General features: G+C 47.7%; 1 protein-coding gene across 9 annotated transcripts in view; it reads right to left on the bottom strand.

Moving 5' to 3' along the window:
* Window positions 1–21,057, bottom strand: part of SYCP3 (synaptonemal complex protein 3) — a 920,669-nt gene that overhangs the window by 795,368 nt on the left and 104,244 nt on the right. For 5 of the 9 annotated variants that reach the window (XM_085653268.1, XM_085653269.1, XM_085653273.1 and 2 more), the window contains 2 exons: window positions 20,922–21,012; window positions 20,571–20,669 (listed from right to left, as the gene is read on the bottom strand). The exons of the other annotated variants lie outside the window; for them this stretch is intronic. The gene's annotated coding sequence lies outside the window, so the exon portion shown is untranslated. The remainder of the gene's footprint in view (window positions 1–20,570; window positions 20,670–20,921; window positions 21,013–21,057) is intronic. 9 annotated transcript variants of the gene reach the window in all.

Below are 21,057 nucleotides of genomic sequence, written 5' to 3'. Positions count from 1 at the left end.
AAAACTCATTATGTTGTTGGGTCTTATTTCCTGTTGTAGAGTGTCTGATGTTCATGCTTTAGATTTGGCAGGAAGGGTTTTTTTCTCCCCAAGGAGTTTATTTTATTATCTCTAGAAGAACATAAATGATGAATCGTTCGATTGAGTATTCCGCTTTTCCTCATAAAGATAATTTATGTGTTTTGAAATGCTTAAAAGTGTATGAAGAACGTACTTTAGCTCACAGATGGGACCCTCTGGGTCAACTACTCTTGGCAATCCAGAAACCATTTTGCCCAGTCTCAGCAGCCACTCTGGCGCGTTGGGTTAGGTGGGTGATGGCTGAAGCTGGTAGAGATCTCTGTGTATGGGGCGCATTCAGCAAGAGGGCCTATGGCCTCTAAAGCCTTTATTATGGGTTCTCGTTTAGAAGATATTTTGAAAGCCGCAGATTGGTCATCGGATTCAATGTTGAAAATATTTTATTATAAACCCATTGCTCATGTTTATTCTGTTGTTGTTGGTCAGCTTTGAACCAGCATAATCTGAACCTCCGGTCCTGCCATAGAATACAACATTTTCCAGCATTCACAACAATAATTTTAGATTCTATTAAGGACACGAAGGCGAGGATTATCCCACCCGTTGGGACAAGTAAGATTTACAACTGTCAGGTTGTCTTATGATGCATAAGATGTATGTTTTGTCCCACCCGGATACCAAACTTGTGGTTCCGTGTTTACAAACTTGTTTCTTCTTTCAGGAATGGATTCCAAACCGAGCTGAATCTGCAGTTCCTCGTGACAAGGAAGCCTTCGCGCTTCGTGGATAGTTGTCTCGGCCGAGACCTGTTTTGGAGTTGCTCTCCGTTGAGAGTCAGAACGGTTATTTATTCGTTTACTTGACACTGAAGACTGCTTATTGCAAAGAAAGAGGCAGACAAGATGGTGCCTCACTATTTTGTATACTAAGGACATGTTTGACTGCTTATTGAAGGAGGCATGGTTCAAAGCCTCATGGGAAGTGTAGTGTTTTTACATGTTTACTGTTTATTCATTGCCTGCTGTTCGAGTGGTAAAGAAATTGAGATGCATTATCCTCGCCTCCGTGTCCTTAATAGAATCAAATATTCTTGTTGCGAATGCTGGACATTTTTGTATTATTCATTGGAGAGACGCAGGGTTCAATTACTACCTGGTACTCAAGTAGGGAACGAATTTCTTTAACTGGAGGTTTAGCAACCCTGTTTAATAGGATACGGTAGCTGTAACAGAGGTGTAGACTGTAACGGAATAGCATTATAAGGGGGATCCGTATCCCAACCCATCTGATTACGGTTAAGTCCTAGGGCCAATGCAAGGGCCCATTCAGAAGCATAAGCTTGCTTGACCTCATCTGGGACGAGGTACAAAAAAGAAGGGAGAATGATATTCTCACCCTGTGTACATGCAAGGACAAAAAGGTGGGGCAAATCCACCTCACCAAGAAGCATTTAAGTTGCCCAAAACATTGCTTTAATGGTGCATTTAATGTCACCTTCAAATTGAATATCCAAGTGATATAGTCAGTCTGGAAGGGCTAGGCAGGTATCTGCGGTTTCAATAGTAATAAAGGAGTCAGTTGCATTTGATACCAGAAATTGGTGGAGATTGGCATACTGTGGTAACGTCTGCCGCGCTGGTGAGGAGAGGCACCGCCCAACTCCTGTTCAGGAGGAGGGTTCTCACCGTCTGTGGCATATTTAACTGTTAATGCTGCAAATTTCTTTTTCTGAAAAAGGGCTTTATATGGAGGACGTCTAACCTCTTCCTTTACCTTTGTGCCTCCCTTTTCAGTTGCACATACTCTTTGTCTGCAATCAGATTGTCCTTCCTGTCAGTCAGAGGAGTCCTGAAATGAAAACTGAGAACATTCATCAGGAATCTGATAACTATCAGGAGACTTGATTTTAGTGCAATCACAAAAATCGTAACGTCTCGCAGGAGACTCTGGGGGTTGAGTACCTCCACATTGTCTTATTTTTTGTGTTTGTTTAGACTTATCCCATGGTTTCTTAGAGGAGGCACGGGCAGGCCTAGCTTCCTTGTCTGAACTAGGCTTGCCAAGTAGCGGAACAGTAGGTCTTGTTCCCACAACATTACATCCTAGAGACGTGTATACATTAGCAATAATGACAGGCAACCCGCGTTAACGGTCGGCTACAGCCACCACGACAAGTCGCTGGCTTACAGCGAAAGATGCTGCTTCACCTTTAACATTAGAAAGAATAATTTTGGAGTCAGCGGGGACATTTCCCACAAGCTTCATCCCAAAATCGAGGGCAGGACCTACCCCATGTTTATTCTGTATCTGTTTGAGGACCTTCGGTAGAACTGACACTGATGGAGTGCGATGACAAAGACTGTGGTAAAAAGAGTCTCACGGGTATTGGAGTCGACTAAAGAGGGAACCAGTACATTCAGTAAGCACATAGTAAGAATCTTGAGCTGGTCTGTGGTCCCATAAGGGGAAACATAGCTTCAAGTTGATCTATATTTTGGTCTTTCTTCATGATTTGTTTGCTCATAACTGAATTAACAGTTACAGGACTAAGAACAAGAGCAGCAGGCACCTGATGATGCAGGGCAAGCCTAGCTGGTCCAGCCAGCAAGGGACGTGAAATAAAATAAGTAATGCGCCAACGTAAGATAACAAGAACATTACATTATACAAAGCACGAGTCTGCACTCAATTTAGATTAGCTAAATCCAGATACGGGGTATAACCCACTAGTGCCAGCCATGTGGGCCCATCAATACTTAAATGGACCAATACTAACAGTCCCAAGGACATGGGGAAGGGTGCCATTAAACCAAGTGTTGCCAAACCGCAAGTGAAATTTCTTTAAGGGCATATGGGTGATTATGCAGCAGGAACTGGGGGAAAAGTGTATTTATGAAAGGTATTGCCATTAACGTCAACAGTTTGGAATGTGACCTAAGAATAAACCTCAAATCGAAACGCTGTGTCCGATTCTACTACAAAAAAAATATATATATCACAGCTGCTCCTGCATTAGGAACTCCGTGTTGCATCAAATGCGGAGTTACCGCAGGACGGCAATCAACAGCAAACAGTCACAGGTAGAGCCACAGCTTAACCAAAAAGAGATTCCAAGTGCAGCACAAGGTAGAAACCTATTAATACTCAATGTTGAGAAACCAACAGAACTAGGTGCTGCCTAATAACTGTGGAGGATGAATCCCTAACACCACGGATATCTCCGAGAAAATGTGCTAGGATATTGTGAGCAAGCACAAGCACTACTCCGGGTTCCCACAAGTAAGTACCTGGCCTCATGCTGGGTGCCATGTTGCAGGGATTCTGCTCAGAAACATAATTATGCTTGGGACCATAGACCATTGGCAAGCAGGGACTGAGTCACCATACTACCGCGGTATCTATGAGCCTGAGTCAGACTAGCTATAAAGACTTCACTCGCCCACCTAACCTTACCAGAACACAACGCTTTTGACCTGCTCAGGGATCGTAGTAATGGAACATACCCCTTCACTCTCTAACTCTTACTTGTCCATAATAAGATAAAGAGACACAAAGAAAGTTTAGAATATTTATTTAAAACTATCGTTCTCTGAAATGCAGTACACATGCAACAATTAGAAAACAAATGCATACTAAAAATACTGTTAGAATAGTCGATAAACCGTATATCAAGAAAAGCCCGGTCATGTTATAAGACAGAGTTGTCTAACCCCCCCCCCCCCCCCTCCCCTTCTACTGAAGCTAAATGATTATAAATCAAAGATCTCTGGGATGGTTGCTCATGAACAACAGCTGCATTCTCATGTTATGTCTAGGTGCCAGTGCCTGACCAGAGAAAATAACAAGGCACATTGTTATTTTACCTAGCCTGTTGTGTGCAGACTAAATCACAGGAAAAGAACAGAACACGGGAACATATGCAGGTTGTGTGAGAAAATACGATGTGGCACAAAAGCAAGCATGTTTATATTGTAAGGTGAGCAAAGGAAAACGCAGCCTACAACATGCACAATTAGGCTAACATAGGGAAAAATATGGGCCATGCAGAAAACACACAACAGCAGAAACCCAATTTCTAGCCAAGACTATCATCCCTTGCCTATGGGGAGGTGCCAGACACTGATGGCCTACCCCTAGAATTATGCTACTTTTGCAGACCAACTGGTACCCAAGTTGATCGTGCTGAATAATGAGGCATTTTAACAAAGCAGGCTGCCTCCTACAGCAAGTGAAGTCCTAATACTTTTCCTCCCTGAAGTGGGGAACGATCTGGAAGAGAATTAAATATCACCCTATTTCCATTCCAACGGTGGCCTATGAACTAACCGGCAGCATTTTGGTCAGTAGGCTCTTGCCACACATGCCTACGTTTATACATGGCAAACAAAACAGCTCATCCCAAACATATGGCGGCAATTTCAAATAAGGGAGGCAGCTCAACAAAAAAATGGCCCTAAGCATCAGCACTTAAAATTAATATGGAAAAGCTTTTGACTTATTGAGTTGACAATTCCTTCTCAGAGCGCTTGGGAAATTAGGCGGAGGCGTGGTTTCTGCAAAAGCACCGCAGTGCTATACACATCCCCTGTAGCTAAAATACACAGTGAAAGGTGATATCAGCACAATACCACATCCGGTGAGGAATGAGGCAAGGCTGCCCCCTCCCTCTTCGCACTGGAAAAAGCGACCTTTATACCCAGCTTAGAATGAATGCAGGGGTGTTGGGAGGTAGGGGTGCCAGATGAGGAACTAGTACTGCCTCCCTCTATACAGAGAATCTGTTCTACATTCTGAAGGTGAGAGCTAATTTTCGGACAATCACAAAAACCCTAGACAACTTTGGGTGACTGTCTGGGTTGAAAGTGAACGGTGGAAGTCCTGTTTCTACCTGTTGGATTCTGAGGGTACATTAGATCGGGCAGGCTGTGGACAAGAAATTATTAGGTGAAAGAACACCACATTGAGATACCTATGGATACAAATATACCACGCTGAAACTGATCTTCTGGGAGGCAATGTAGGGCTCCAAGGTCCCAGGCAGCGTATTGCAACACACTGCCTCCAACGGTCGCAGGAAGAGTAAAACTAGCTAAAATGATATTGCTACAGAATCATACCATTTTGCAAACCTATTTCTAGTCATTCTGAGGAGTGTTTCCAGAGACCATGACAGTTTACTAGACTTAAGGGATGGGCACAGCACAGAATTGCACCGGGAACTGTGAAAACAGTGAGCCGGTTAAGGAGGAATGGGAAACTTTGAGCTCTACTATATATCAACATAAACCTAGCGTACTGCCAGATGACTATCTAGGAGCAAACCTCTAGAGCTGCATAGTAAGTTATGGGCAGACGGCGGTTTCCAGAAATGGCCACTGCCCTTTTGTACACCATGGAGCTCCCTGCCATGTCTCGAGCAAGTAGGTCAACACTGCCATCGACGTGCACTACAGCGTTCCTGTGGCATGTTGCCTTACACACCTAATGTTCCATTGAACATTGTACTAGCTTCCTTGAGGTTACAAAGCAGCAACAAGCATCAAAGTGCAAGTTGGGTTAACTACATTGGGGGACCCATTTGAAAATTGGGGCCTTAGTACCATTTGATACATTATTGGACACAGCTGGGCTCCCTGAGGATCCATAGCTGCTCTATAGGACCAGGACAGTGCAAATGATATGACAGTGCAAAACATGAGACATTAGAGATAAAATCACAGATCCACAACTACCTCCAGGCACTATTTACAATGGGCTGCGGCCGGAGACCCATCACCTGGATATATAGAGCTTTGCTGGACCTAGGTGGGTTTTCCCTGAATAAATTAAAATACAAGTAGGAAGACAATGTAGGCAGGCCATTTCACGATAAGGAGTGGGATAAACTATTAGAGTACCCCAAAAGAGTATCTAGGAACACCAGTCTGCAGCACATTCAATAGAACCAGTTGCACAGGGTCCACCTGACTCTGCACACTATTAGAAAAATGTATTTATGAGGGTTGGTGACCGCCCTTATGGCCATGAGGACCGGACAGTATGCCTCCACATGATGTAGGACTGACCCATATAGAACAGTTGTGGCTGGAATTTGGTATACAATTGATTGTACTTCAGAGAGGAGCTACTACAGGGCCATAGAGACCGGTATATTGGGCGTAGCCCTCCACCACAAGGAATGCCAGGCCATGAAGACACGTGCTATACTATTACTGGTTCTTTCCAGAGGTCTTATCAATGGATCGGAAAGCCAGTGCAGATCCTCCCATTAAACAGGATGCACAACCACTGGTGTGGCTGGCAGTGAGATCACAACTGTGAGGAAAGCAGTTTATAATATGGTGTGGTTGTGAGACCGTGCTGTGTAATAAACTCACTACCTGTACTGGGTCCACTCAAATTTGTTTGAAAAACCTTAGATTAACATTGGGTGGTTGTCTTTGAGCAGCCAGTCTTTATCAAAGGAACAAGTTTAAAGCATTAAGAAGTACTAAAATAGTAAAAGAAAGAAAGAAGCAGGCCACAATAAAAGTCTTGCACCAATATATATTTGTGTTTTTATCCTCAAAATGAAACCTCAATGACAAAAATCCTGAGGGTTCAGGGGATATGAATTTTTGAAAGGTACAATAAATCATTGCTTTTTCATTCAATGCAATGAATCATTGAGATTGGACCGTGCTTGTGGTCAAACATTGGAAAACTTTTATAAAGTTCTAAACTACTACTCGTCCTGCTTTTGGTGACCAAGTCCAACAGAAGCAAAAGATGCTTGGTTGAATAGTTACCCTGCAGTCGAATCAGTCTCCAGTCCGGTTACAGGCTCTATGGGCGAGCTGCCGTAGACCTCAATGAAATGATTTTGATGCAAGCGATATAGTATGCTGAAGATGCTAAAGTATTCAGAGACTGGTACCTTCCAGAGGCTTTATCAAGATCTTTCCTTTATCACGCAACAGCGCCGTCGATCCATGAAGCCAGCGACCTCCCTGAGAGACAAGGGGATCCGATACAGGAGGGAGTCATCCGTTCCTTCTTTGTCTGGGAGGGTGAAACGCATGTAGTCCGCACTCCATCAGAAGCAGCAACAATTTTGGGGCTGGACCTGGAGTTAGAAGATACCCTGTCTTCCCAGCGACCCTCAAAAGCTCCCCAATGGCAGGAACCCAAAAGGACATTCAATTCCTGGTCGCTGAAGCGTATGCACAAACCAACCACAACGGCGAGCCTTAAAGAGAGGATGGCCCTTCTACAGCATCTCACTTGACGGGACACATCTCCAGAGCAGGCGATCGAGTGAATAAGCTGAGGCGCAATCTCCCTCCCTTCACACACGCGAATCGAGCGAAGGAGAGCTGCCGGCGACAAGAAGCTGTGACGTTTTGAGTCCCTGCTGACACCGATCATACGGAGTGAGCCCTGGTCCATCAGGTTTGATAGAGTGCAACAGAGTGTTGCGGGGGAAGCAATCCGCATCTTTTTCTAACCCTTTAATGCCCAGTGCGAACGACCAGTGACATGTAGCCCTTCTACAAGTTTGTCTGGTTAACACCAGTTGGGGTACTTAATTATGTTTGTTGTTTTGAATTATGCCATAACTATTTGCTAATGCACTCACTTGACATGCCATACTGCTTCACCTCAACATATACATGGACTTTATCGATGTCCCCCCTCACACTAGCGGGCACATATGGCAGACACCCCCTTTGTATCTATGGTCAAGATAGTGAGTTTCAATGTTAGAGGTTTGAATGCCCCAGCAAAGAGGATATTGTTTGTTGCAACTGAAAGCTGCGCAACGTGACATATGTCTTCTACAAGAAACGCATCTGCTTAAAGATTGGGCCGGATGTGGTCGAGATGGTTCGACCGCCAATACTGGTCCTCTGACCCAGGGAAAAAGGCAGGGGTGGCGATCTTACTTTCAAATCATTTCCAGGGGCAAGTGCTTCAGGTACAGCCTGAAATAGAAAGTTGCGTGCAAGCCTTCAGGGTTGAACTTTATCATCATAAGTTTACTGTTGCATGCATTTATGCACCCAATGACCACCAAGAGCCCTTTAACCGCCGCACAGTGAGAATGGTTCTCACCTCCCTGGACGTTAGAGTCCTCATGGGTGGAGACTTTAACTTGGAACCGGACACACAGCTAGAGCGATGCCCCCCTGTAGAGCATGCCAATCAGGTACGATCTCCCCACAGGGGCTGCAGTGGATGGTTGAGGTCAGGCTATGTGACATATGGAGATCGCTGAACCCCAACACAAGAGCCTACTCTTTTTTTCTCTGCGGCACATCAGTCCTATGCAAGAATTTATTATTTTCTGGTATCTGCTAACCTCCAGCCAGATGTAGCCCACACAGATGTCAAGGTAGTCTCTATATCAGATCATTCCGCCATTACAATTATATTATGCATGCCCCATTCATTACCTAGCACTAGAACTTGGCGCCTTACCCATAATTGCTGTCCTATGCCCCAGCAGTCCGGAAGATAGAACAATCAGTAATAAACTACTTGGAAATTAATGATATACCAGACCATAGGATGGCAATGCTCTGGGACGCCTTCAAGGCAGTGGTAAGGCGGACTTGCATAGCAATAGCCTCACACCTAAACAGGGATAGGAAAGCTAAGCGCCTAGAGTTAGAGCTATAAGTGAGGGAAATGGAAGAGACACAGAAGAGTGGGTTACCACAAGATAATTCGCCAACTCACTAGATATGGACCTGGCAGAATATGCTTTACTCCGCACAAAAAAAGGGTATTATATAGGGGGAAATAAAGCAGGAAGAATGTTAGCACATAAGCTACAGCCACAGACACAAACAGCGTATCTCCTAAGTCCTAGACCCAAGCTTCTTGTCCCCTCGCCAGAGATTCAGAAATAGCGTCAGAATTCAGACTCACAGCTCTGTAGTGCAGACCCACTCTCTTCCCCCGAATGTGCCGCATATTAAGAGCAAATACAAAAACAACAGTTGATGGAACGAATGCAGAACAATGTCATACATTCACCCCAGTACAGAGATCTGGGCCTAAATCCATCGTTTTTTTGCTCACCATGCCATTCCAGTTTGAACCCAGCCATATGCAAATCAGTCTTGACCCTGTGCCTCATGGATACAGCCCAGCCCGAACTGCCAAGCCAGGTCCTCCCAAAGACATGGCTCGGCAGTTCGGGCTGAACTGTTCCCATGAGGCACAGGGTCAAGACTGATTTGCATTTGCCCATGTCTGAACTGGGGTGGGGTGGTGAGCAAAATAACGAAGGATTAAACTCAGATCTGTGACTGGGGGTGAATGTTTTTCCAATGTGCAACATTCCGTCCATCATCTTGTGTGTTTTGCTGTTCGCCCTATGTGGGAAGGGTATGCCCAGACGTGGGTCCCGTGCTCACTACGCCACTCGAGTCAAGCTATCCTGGCTGAAGAGGGGTGAAACCCCGAAACCGGTCCTAGGATGCTGCATTCTGGTCCAGGGAAGACATGGCTTGGCAGTTCGGGCTGGACTGTTCCCATGAGGCACAGGGTCAAGACTGATTTGCATATGGCCATGTCTGAACTGGGGTGGCGTGGTGAGCAAAATAACGATGGATTAAACCCAGATCTGTGACTGGGGGTGAATGTTTTTCCAATGTGCAACATTCCGTCCATCATCTGGTGTGTTTTGCATATTAAGAGCAGGCCCCCGTTACGAAGCTCCCGGATTCTGTGGCAGCTACACTGGAGTCAGATATTACAATCCAAGAAGTGGTTGACGCTATAGGGAAACTTAAGCTAGATAAAGCCACAGGCAACGATGGGATCAGAGCGGCATTCTATAAAATGTTTGCCACTCAGCAGTCCCCCATCCTGGCCCGCCCAAATAACTTTTAGTGTAGAGGAAGCCCTTGCCGAATCCATGAAATCAGCCACTATAGTAGTTTAACCAAAGCCGGGGGAAAACACCAACTTTGCGCCTCTTACTGCCCCATATCTTTGCTGAACGTTAAAGCTAATTTATTTACTGGGCTACTGGCAACGAGACTGGGACGTCTCATTCCAGATTTGATTGATCCGGATCAATCGGGTTTTATCCCTAGATGCACGTGTGATGACAACACCAAGCGTATATTTCACTTAATAGATAAAACTGGGAGGTCCAAGGTCCCTATCATGCTTCTATCCATCGACGCTGAAAAGGCGTTCGACAACGTGCATTGGCCCCTCCTACAGCCGGTTCTCGAGGCCACGGGCCTGGGACCTCGAATTAAGACATCCAGTTACTCTAATCCACTGGCGGTAGTCCATTTTAATGGCATGAAATCCCCTTCCTTCCCCATATCAGGGGGACACGACAAGGGTGCCCACTCTCACCGCTCTTATTCACACTCTATATGGAGCCGCTAGCAGAACACATACGGGGCCACCCCCTCATAGTGTTAGACTGGCAGGACAGTCCCACAAGATAATACTATACAGTGAAGAAGTGCTTCTGGCCGTCACCAACCCATGCCAGTCTTTGCCTCCACTGCTGAAGGAACTGGAGCGATTAAGGGGGGCATTGGGGTTCATGGTGAACACGAATAAATCTCAGGCTCTCAAACTCACTATCTCACAGGACAACCAAGTGCTTCTAGCTAGGACATTTCCGTTCACATGAGCCACACAAGGAATTCCCTATTTAGGAATCCAATTATTCCCAACCATTGAAAAGGCATCATCGCATAATTATGCCACTACTCGCCACAACACGCTCCCTGATACAATCGTGGCATGGAGGATTACTCTCATGGGTGGGACGAATTGTGGCTGTTAATTTATCTCTACTTCCCAAAATCTTATTCTACATGAAGACAATACCGCTACAACTCCCCCCCGGTCAGTTCTGCATAAAATTCAACATTCCCTAGAAACTTTCATCTGGGGTGGCAAATGTGTGAGAATGACATGGGAACAGGCCTATCTCCTGGTAGTAAAGGGTGGGCTTAGCATACCCAACCTTTGGCGCTACTATCAAGTAGCCCAATTGCACTTCCTGGTGGAATGGGAGCGACCGTATAAGGAAACACACTGATGTTTCCTCGTCCAGGAGGTTGCGGGGATTCATATCTGGAAAATCCTTTGCCTTCTAAGAAGTCATCGCCCCCCGGGGGAATACATCTCCCCGGTAGTCTGGGCCACAACGGGGGTATGGGACATACTCTGCATTCATAAACAACTTTCTACTCCCACTTCTTCCCTTACTCCAATTATAGGGAATCCATAGAAAAGGAGCTCCCGGAGGTCCTGGGCTGGGAGGTCCCGCCTAACCCCTTAAACATACTCCTGGGAATCACGGCTGGCCTAGATGGCTCCCGGGTTGACAAACAATTCCTCACCACAGCCATAATGGTAGCCAAACGTGACATTGCGGCTTGTTGGATAGATCCGAAGCACCCTGGCATTTCAAGATGGGTCAAAGGCGTAGACTGGTGTGCTGCACAAGAGAAAACGCTGCATAAGTCCAGAGGGTGTCCAGCTAAATACCGTAAGGTCTTGGGCAAATGGCTGGGACAGCTAGACTTAACATATCTTTTTGTAAATGTAGGACTATATAAGACTCACAGAACTATGTAATGTAACTTTGTCTCTATGTGCAGGTCGAAGATTATCTCAGATGAATGTTGCGATATACTGTATTTGACTGCTGCTGGTAGTTTGTTTAAAAAAATAACAACATTGTTTATCAAAAAAAAAAAAAAAAAAAAAAAGAAAGGTTCAGTTAAGAACCACAAACCCAACTTTTTAATGTAATGCACCCTGTCTTTATGGCGCATGACGCCTGCCTGTGGGTTCGCTTTTATGCATTAGAAATGAAGGCTTTTCCATTGCTTTAAATGTCAAAGTCAAGTTAGCAGTTTAAAAATGCTTTGCAGGGGGAGGAGCCTAGCGCGCAACCAAGATGGCCGCGTAGGTGCGAGGCTCCCGAGGACCTCCGCAACCTCCTACATTTATCCTGAATTTATCCTGCCTCGATTGAGGGGACTGTGTTTGTGAGCCTGAGCTGAGGTGGCACCCGTTTTCCGTTCTCGAATTGGACCCCGGGTGCCGGAGTGAGCACCGATTGAGGTTTGCGGCCTTCTTCTCGCCGAACCCCGGATTTGCGTTGGGGGGTGACCCAGTGGCAAAGTGAACAACAACGGCGGGCCGGGCCTGGCGAGTCGCGTACCCCGCACTTTCGCTTTCTCGCCGTTTCTGCAAGTGAGATCGCGGAGCCTCTTGTGTTGGTGTGGCCTCGCTGGGGGACCCGGCCTACCTGCCTGCTGTGGCCCGCCCCGCCGATCTGGAGTGGCCCCCCCAGAGCTCGTGGCCCTGATTGCCTGCCCTCTACGACGTTGCTGGTTCGATTGTGGGACCAGCGGCGATGGCCACGAAACAAGATGGGGATCGGTCAAAGACCAAGTCGACCCGACGTGGCACCGTCCATCCGGCCAACAGCATGGACCGCTATACCCTCCAGAGGGGATCTCCCGGCGGACCGCACAAGTCCCCTGAGGGCCCCTCTGATGCCCCGGACTTGCCCACGGATCTGACTCTCCACGACGTCATGGGCGCCATTTCCGAGATGAGGGCCTCGGTGGGCCAGCGGTTCGACACCCTGGCACAGAAGATCGATGCGGTCCTTGTAGACGTGGGCCTGGTGAGGGCCGATCTTTCCAAGACCAACGATCGAGTTGACTCTTTGGCCCACACCGCATCGGGCCTTACGACTGAGGTGGCGGCACTACAACTGGAGGTACGCCGGCTAAGTCAGGCGAGCGCACTTATGGATCGGCGCCTCGAGGATTCCGAGAGTCGGGCCCGGAGGAATAACGTCCGCATCATCGGAGTGCCCGAGGGACGGGAGGAAGCGGCGGCGGATCTATTTGTGGAGGACCTGATTGCTACCCATCTCCAGCCTCGGGGCCTGAGTAAATTTTTTGCTGTGGAGAGGGCCCACAGGGTTCCCGGGGGAAGGCCGAAGGTCGGAGCCCCTCCGCGACCTCATTGCCCGGATTTTTAACTTTCGGGACAGAGACGCTATCCTGCAAGCTTCCAGACTACATGGGCCGGTTAAGTTGGACAACATGGAGGTGAACTTTTACCCTGACTTCACCCAGGCGGTCCAGAAGCAAAGACTGAGCTTCCTCGGCGTTAAACGCCGACTCCGGGACCTGAACTTAAAGTACGCCATGCTCTTTCCGGCTAAGCTGCGAGTGGAGGTGGATGGTCGCACGCACTTTTTTGATCGTCCCGAAGCGGTAGGGGACTGGCTGGACACTCTGTCTGGGGATCGTGATCGAGATGGCGGGGGGGGCGGCGGGAGGAGGCGGCCCACTGGATCGGGACTGAGGGGTCAATACTGGGCCTCACTCAGGACGAATATGATGCTACTTTCGATCGAGCGTCTGTCTTTGTACATTCCCCTCCCATGGAGGTTGTGTGGGGTCTAGAAGGAGTACTCTTCCCTCCTCTAGGGGATCTAGCTAGTTTTCTTTTATAGGGGCGACAGGCACACTGCAAGTTGGGGGGGCTGTCCGGGCTCGTGCAGGGTGGGGGGAGTTTTGTTGGTATGGGTGGGTTGGGGTGTTGTTCGTTTCCACCACAAGGCAAACGTATCTTTGTGTTATCTCTACAGTGCTCTCTGGGGGACGAGTGATGACTTCTGTTAATGATGGGGGGTAGGGGACTGAGTTTGTTGTCCTGGAATGTTAATGGACTGGGGGACAGGATAAAACGAGGTGTGGTCCTGCAGTTCTTGAAGCGACTTTCGCCCGATATAGTTTTTCTGCAGGAGACGCACCTCATTGGTAATTCCTTTTGCACTATGAATCGACGGGGCTACCGCCTTGTGGCCCATGCGGGCTTCACGTCCGGTTCCAGGGGTGTGGGCATTATGGTTAAAAACTCGCTCCCGTTGGAGATTGATGAGGTGCGCCATAATGATAGGCGACGTTACACGGTTTTGGTGGGCAGATTGGAGGGCAGAGTGATCGTTCTTGTGTCAGTATATGTCCCACCGGGGCTACAGACGACCACCTTTGCAGACCTGGGGCACCTCCTTCTTGGCCTTCCGGAGGGGATTCTAGTGGTGGGGGGGGGATTTTAATGCTGTTGTTTCCGGAACTGTGGATCGTCACCCCCCTAGGGATCTCCCCCGGGCCCAAGAGTGGTTATCTGGCCTCTTGGATACCCTGGGGCTGGTGGATTGTTGGCGTCTAAAACATCCCACGCAGCTACAGTACACCTTCCATTCAGGGGCCCATGGTAGTCTCTCACGGCTGGATTATGTCCTGGTCCCTGCGGCTTATGTAGGGAGGGTGGGAGAAGTGCGCCATTTGGCACGGGGTATTTCGGACCACTCTCCGCTCTTGTTGCATTTTGATGTTTTGCCGAGGGGAGAGGGTAGAGTGGCCCCGATCAATCCCTGGTACCTGCGTGACCCCACCATTCGCGCAGAACTGATTAAATCCCTTAAGCGCTATTTTGATGAGAATGTGGGGTCTGTGTCTTCGGCGGTTTCACTGTGGGAGGCGTTTAAGACAGTACTCCGAGGAGAAGCCCTGTCCCTTATTTCCCACTCCCGGAGGCGCGAGAGGAAGGAGGTGACCCGTGTTGAAGCTGAGATAACCGAGTTGGAGGGGGATCTAGAACGTGGGGTGACGGAGGATAAATTACATGTGCTCCAACTCAAGCAAGCGGCCTATCAGGCCCTCGTCACGGAGGCGGCCAGGGGCCTCAGTAGGGAGCAACAGGGGAGACTGTATGATGTGGGTGATAAGGCTGGTAAATTGATTGCGTGGCTGGATAAAAAAGAGAGAGCGAGTCGTGTTGTCCCGTTGATTGAGAAAATGAATGGTGTATGTGTCACTGAACCGGAGGAAATCGTCTCCTGCTTCGCGGACTATTTCCGTGGGGTATATTCTCCAGTGTCTTCCCGCTCTGAAGAGGATTCCCATGCCCTGCTCAGAGATATCGCGCTGCCTTCCCTTTCTGAGGACAGAGTGTTGTTGGACGCCGCTCCGACCTCCGAAGAAATTGCCCTCGCCATACGCTCGGTCGCTTCCGGCAAGGCCATGGGTCCTAATGGTCTTCCCATCGAGTTGTATAAGCTGCGACCGGATACGCTGGCGCCGCATCTCCGTGCTATGTTCCTTGCGGCCCACTCGGTGGGTTCCCTCCCGCTAGACCAGCGTCTGGCTACCATCGTGGTTATCCACAAGGAGGGGAGGCCTCGGGACCGGGTCACATCCTATCGACCCATTTCGTTATTGAATGCGGAGCCCAAAATTCTCGCCAAGGTTCTGGCCAATCGGCTGGTCGGCGTGGTGTGTGACTTGGTCCACCAGGACCAGTCCGGCTTTATCCCCCATCGTAACACAGCGCTTAACCTGCGGCGTTTGCATGGGGTGCTCGCACGTGTCCCGTTCATGCGGGAGCCGGCCATCTTGGCATCCTTGGACGCCACTATGGCGTTTGACACACTTGAATGGCCATATATTTGGGCGACGCTCGCGAAATTTGGGTTTGGCCCAGGGTTTATCAGCTGGGTTAAATTGTTGTACTCTGGCCCACTGGCGCAGGTGGTTGTGAACGGTAGAGTGTCGGCTCCGTTTGAGTTGGGCAGGGGCACGCGGCAGGGCTGCCCGTTATCGCCGCTTCTTTTTGCGCTTGCCTTGGAAACCCTGGCGGAGTGGCTGCGGTGGGAACCTTCTATTCGTGGTCTCCGCTGGACCCCCGAGTATGAGGACCGCGTGTCTCTATATGCTGACGATATTCTCCTGTACCTGGCTTTCCCACGTAAATCACTGATAGTCCTGGTTGATGTATTGCACTCATTTGGTCGTAACTCCGGCCTCGTCATCAACTGGGCTAAATCGTGCGTGTATGTTCTCTCTGGGGAGGCTCCTATCCTTCCGCGGGGCTGTCCTATCCAGATCGCCCCGCGGGGATTTAGGTACCTGGGTATCTTCATCACCCTAGACGCGGAGGCCCGGTATGATCGAAACCTGCTGCCCCCCCTCCAGCATCTGAAGGAGGATGTCGTGCGTTGGCGGCGTTTGCCGCTCTCGCCGCTCGGCCGGGCGGCATTGTTTAAGATGATGTCGCTGCCGCGTTTCCTGTACGCTCTGCAGAATACAATGGACCTCGTCCCGGCGCGCTACTTCCGCGAGGTGGAGAGCTTGCAACGCCGCCTGTTCTGGGACGGGAGACCGTGTATCGCCCTGGCGAAGCGGACGCTCCCGTGGTATGACGGGGGGATTGCCCTCCCGGATATTACACGGTATTATTGGGCCTCCCAGCTGGCTGCGATTAATCACGGCCTATACGGGCCCGCCCTAAACCCGGCCTTTGAAATGGATAAGATGCTACTGCCGGGTGGTGACTATAATCGAGCGCTCTACTCCAGCTCGCTCGACGCACGTCTTACGGGCCCCACGCGTGTCATGGTAAGAGTGTGGCACGCGGCTAATGCAGCGATGGGGTGGAAGGATCGTTTGACCCGGGCGTCACCACTGTACGCATCTGAGCAGTTGGGCTCCCTGTGGACCTCGAAGGGCTTCGAGAAGTGGGACATGATAGGCATTAGCAGGGTGGGGGATCTCTGGACGAGGGGGGGATTCAAAACGTTCAGGATGCTGCAGACGGAATTCCAGTTGCAAGACAGTGAGTACTTTCGGTATATGCAGATCCGTCATGCACTATGCTCCGCCTTCCCGGACGTTGCCTCCATCCCGGAGTACTCCCCTCTGGAAGATAGAGTGCTGGATGGACATGTCCCGGAAAGCACGATCTCGTTAATCTATAAAAAAACTGATCAATGACCGCGTGGGATTGCTGCTTGATCTTCGCGAGGCTTGGGTTGCCGATGGATTGGAGCTGGACGACGAGGACTGGGTCTCTGCGGTGGCCTCCCCGAAAGAGGTGGCCATACCGGCCCGCCTTCGCTTCGTCCAGCTCAAGATACTCCATAGGGTCTACATAACGGGGCCAAGGCTATTGCGAATGGGCTATGCTGTGGACGGGTTGTGTAAGCGTGGGTGTGGTTCTTTGGGGACCTTTCTTCATATTTTGTGGGAATGCCCAGAGGTGGAGCGATTCTGGCGTGGTGTGCATGAGGTCCTGCGGGTGGTTACGCGTGTGCCGCTGCTGCCCGAAGCGAGGAGATGCCTGTTGAACGTGTGGGAACCAACCGACTATTCGGCGCCACAGACGTGGTGGGTGACTCTGGGATATATGGTGGCCAAGCGCGATATTTCTCAACTGTGGGGTTCCCAGAGGCCCCCCGACTGTTTCGGCCTGGAAGGAAAATATGGACTGGTGCATGTTTCGGGAAAAGGTGGTGTATGTAGCGAGAGGTAAGCCTGGGACATGGGTGAAAGTGTGGGGTCCCTGGAACGCCTACCGTGGTGGAATCTGCGCCCCGCCGTTATTGCCCGATCCATCGCCTGCCCCGTCCCCTTAGCCGGTTTAGCTCTCCGGTACCGGGCACTGAGTCCACCCAGTCCCTGTTCTGACCTTCTCGCCCCCCTGGATACTCCTATGGTTTGGTAGGGTCCCCCTTCTAGGGGAGCACATGCTGCTGCTTTCGATCGTGGGTTGCCTTGTGGTTGGATTTTGTTTGTTGTTATTTATGTTTAAAAGAAACCGTCATGTGGGGTCCGTATGGTGTGGCCATCAACGCGGCTGACTCCTGTACGTTTCCCTTTGCCGCTGCCTGCTCTCCACTGTGTGTATCTTATGCTCCTCTTGTTTGCTAGCGGCCGGCCTGAAGGTTGTAGGCCCATCTTTGTATATTCTTTGAATTTTGTAATAAACGGTTTCAAAAAAAAAAAAAATGCTTTGCAAGTCAGAAATGGCGGGCTGGGAGTCATACTTTGCTTTGTCTCACTCATGGTGGCACAACAAATGCTGCAGTACACGAAAGACACCTTAAATTACAGGATCTGGGTACCCCTTGTACCATTTGGTAGAGCATTATAAGTATGTTAACATCTGCCAACTGTGAGTGAACCAATAAGACATTCACCTTTAAGGTCAAAGCAATGGCACTGAGGCCTGGTTAGGGGTGACCACGCAGAAAGGCAATTCCTTACAACTGCATTGCACAAAGAAGCAGCCAGGGGTCTGAGGAAATTTCTGATTGCTAGATAATTGGATAAACTAGCAGCCTCCTTCTCCTGAGTTACTATGAATGATGACAAACCACCATAGTGAGACTGCTTACTGTAAAATCTACAGCTTTGGCGGGCCCTCACATATGTAAATTGGTCATTTAATACATATGTGCCCTGTACTGAGGTCCTTTACATGTGCCAACCTCAAGTGATCCCACAGTCAAGGCCTGTGCTGAACCCACTCATATGTATGGAATGTGCAGGAATCTTCCTCCGCTTGCCCCATTTCTCCTGCCCGACTGCACACTTGAACAGTATCGACATGGATCGCAAGCTCAAAAACAAGCATTGGCTAAGCGAATAGGTTGCATCTATTTCAGAGCTAGCAGCTTTGCCAATGTATTAGCCTTAGTGTATAGCAGCATGGCAAAAAAGTTTTAAAAAAAAATAGAAAGTATAAAATTAAAAATGCTATGATGTGGAAAAGTTAAAAGGAAGAAAATAAATAAGCTTTTAGGTTTTCTTGTCCTATAATTTTTAGCCATGTTGCACTACAACATGGCTAAGACACTGGGAAGCCAAATGCTTGTTTTTCTAGACATGGTCATCTGAAACTGCGCTCTAAAAATCTATGGAGCAGTTTAGCATGAACAGGTGTGTATGATTGGATCGCAGCAAGAGTGTGCCTGTCATACACTAGTAAATCTGCAAATTAACTCACTGTGGGACTTTCTAGCTACCTGTTACTGCAGACACTTGGCTGGTGTGTGTCCAGAGTGTTTCCAAAGCGGGTCTCACACAGTGCCATTTCGCTCTGAAGAGGAGTTTGTGAGACTGCTCAGTGCTGAAACAGGTTGTGTTGAGCATTGTCCCAGCTCTTGGACCCCATTAGGACTATCACTAGAAGCCGGTCATTAGGACATGCGGTTTCTGATTAGGAGGATTCATACAAGATAACAATTTCACAGATTTTTTTGTTTGAACTGTTGTAGAAATCTGGGAAAGATTGCAAATTGAAAAGATTGATGAGTTTTTGCCTGCGCTGGCCAGTGTCTACTTTGATGGATTTTGTGAGATTGAGGGGTGTATAATATTCCATTACATGCAGGGGATTCAGCAACAACAGAGGCGGTACTTGCAAGAAAGAGAGAAAATGCATACTTAATTGAGAAATCCCAGTGGCTGCGATGGGAAACAGCCTTTACCACCCAATCGTTAACACGATATGTACTTATAATGAAGTCTATTCCACGCATGCGACAATACCACGCATGCTATTACAACGAATATCTTTGCAACGAATATCATTACCACGCATATGTGTGTAAGTATATCGGTACATATAGTGGTAAGTATATTGGGGCAGTTTAATAATTTTTAAAAATGGGGGAGGGTGGGAAAGTGTAATACTAAAGTATTTTTAATACTTGAGTATTAATGTATACTCCAATATTAATGTATACTCCAATATGAATCGTAATTAAAATACTTTACGTGCTTTAAAAAATTAAGCATTTACTTTTAGGGGTGGGATGTACTGGATATAGGGGTACGGTTCTATTATTTAGTTTGGCATGAATAGAGTATATTTGGGCGAATGGATGGGGTGTGGATTTAAAAGTACCATCCATCATCCAAATATCACTATTCAATTTTTCGCAGGTTATGGGATGTTGAAAAAAAATTGTATTCTTTGAGGGTTATCGTGCAATAGGAAAGTTTCATTAATGCAAGCGATTGTAAGTTCTTGGGGAATATCAATATCAGAAAATGTCTGTGGGGGGGGTCCACACGTTGGGGATTACTTGCCTGTTTTTATTTCTGGATCATCATTTTAAGGTTGGGTATTGCGGGCATAATACTAGCAACATGGACGGGAATGTGTTGTGAATCCTCCCTCCAGACTGCGTCACAGGGTTCATTGGAGATAGATGCAAGATGTTTGATTTGTTGAACCTTCTCTCGAACTTCTATCTCCATTGCAGAGGCAGAGTGCTTATGTTCAGATGTGCTTTCAACACAGTCACCAAGAGTAACCACTCTGCCTGTACAATAGGATGAAAAATATTGCACACACCTCCAATGACTCCTGGGCTAAGTCAATCTATCCTTATAATAAAGGTAGCCAGTATTTGAGAAGGCGGTTTCATGTACACTGCTTGTTCTGCTGCAGCCATCTCTTTTGATTCTGTTGCGAAAAAGGGAAAAATAAAATATAGCGTGTGTGTTTTTTACAATGTTATGTACACTGTGTTTGCCTGTTTTGGAAAAAAAGAAAAATTGTTTAATTTTGGCAAGCAATACAGAAAAGGAATAGTTTAGAAACCCTGTTGAAAATGTAAAATTGGATTGTTAATTTGCACATTACCGCCAAGAAAAAGAAAATTTTGTTACAGGAGAAATGGAAAGGTAAGATTCGTTTACCTGAAGTATAGTGTGTCTTAGCACTTTATGAGAATGTCTGAAATGTTCAAAATCCTATTTGACTTTTGTGGAGTTCTCCATCTCCATTTTCTTCGTTAACTAGTTGTGGAGACAAAATGAAAGAGTATTTAGAATAAGCTACTGTGTTGTTCCCAATTTTAACACACTCTTTGCATGCCTGTTTGGAAAACAAAATACACATTTTTTGGTTAATTATGGCTAGCACAGAGAAAAGGAAATTTGTGGAAACACTGCTGAAATTGCTACATTGCATAGCTTATTTGCATATTACAACCTAGTAAAAAGGGAGCTTGTTAGAGAAGGAAATATGGAAAGGTGAAATTGGTTTACCTGGTGTACAGTGCGCCTTGGTACTTTAGGAGACTCTTGTTTTCAGAATCAGGTTTGGACTTGGAGTATTTCGCCATCCAAAGTTTTCTAGCTGTTGAGACAAAAAGATAGAACAAGTTATTAGCTTCATATTCTT

Source organism: Triturus cristatus, chromosome 4_1 (genome assembly GCF_964204655.1).
Source record: "Triturus cristatus chromosome 4_1, aTriCri1.1, whole genome shotgun sequence".
Taxonomy (NCBI): domain Eukaryota; kingdom Metazoa; phylum Chordata; class Amphibia; order Caudata; family Salamandridae; genus Triturus; species Triturus cristatus.
This window is presented reverse-complemented; position numbering and strand designations above follow the sequence as displayed.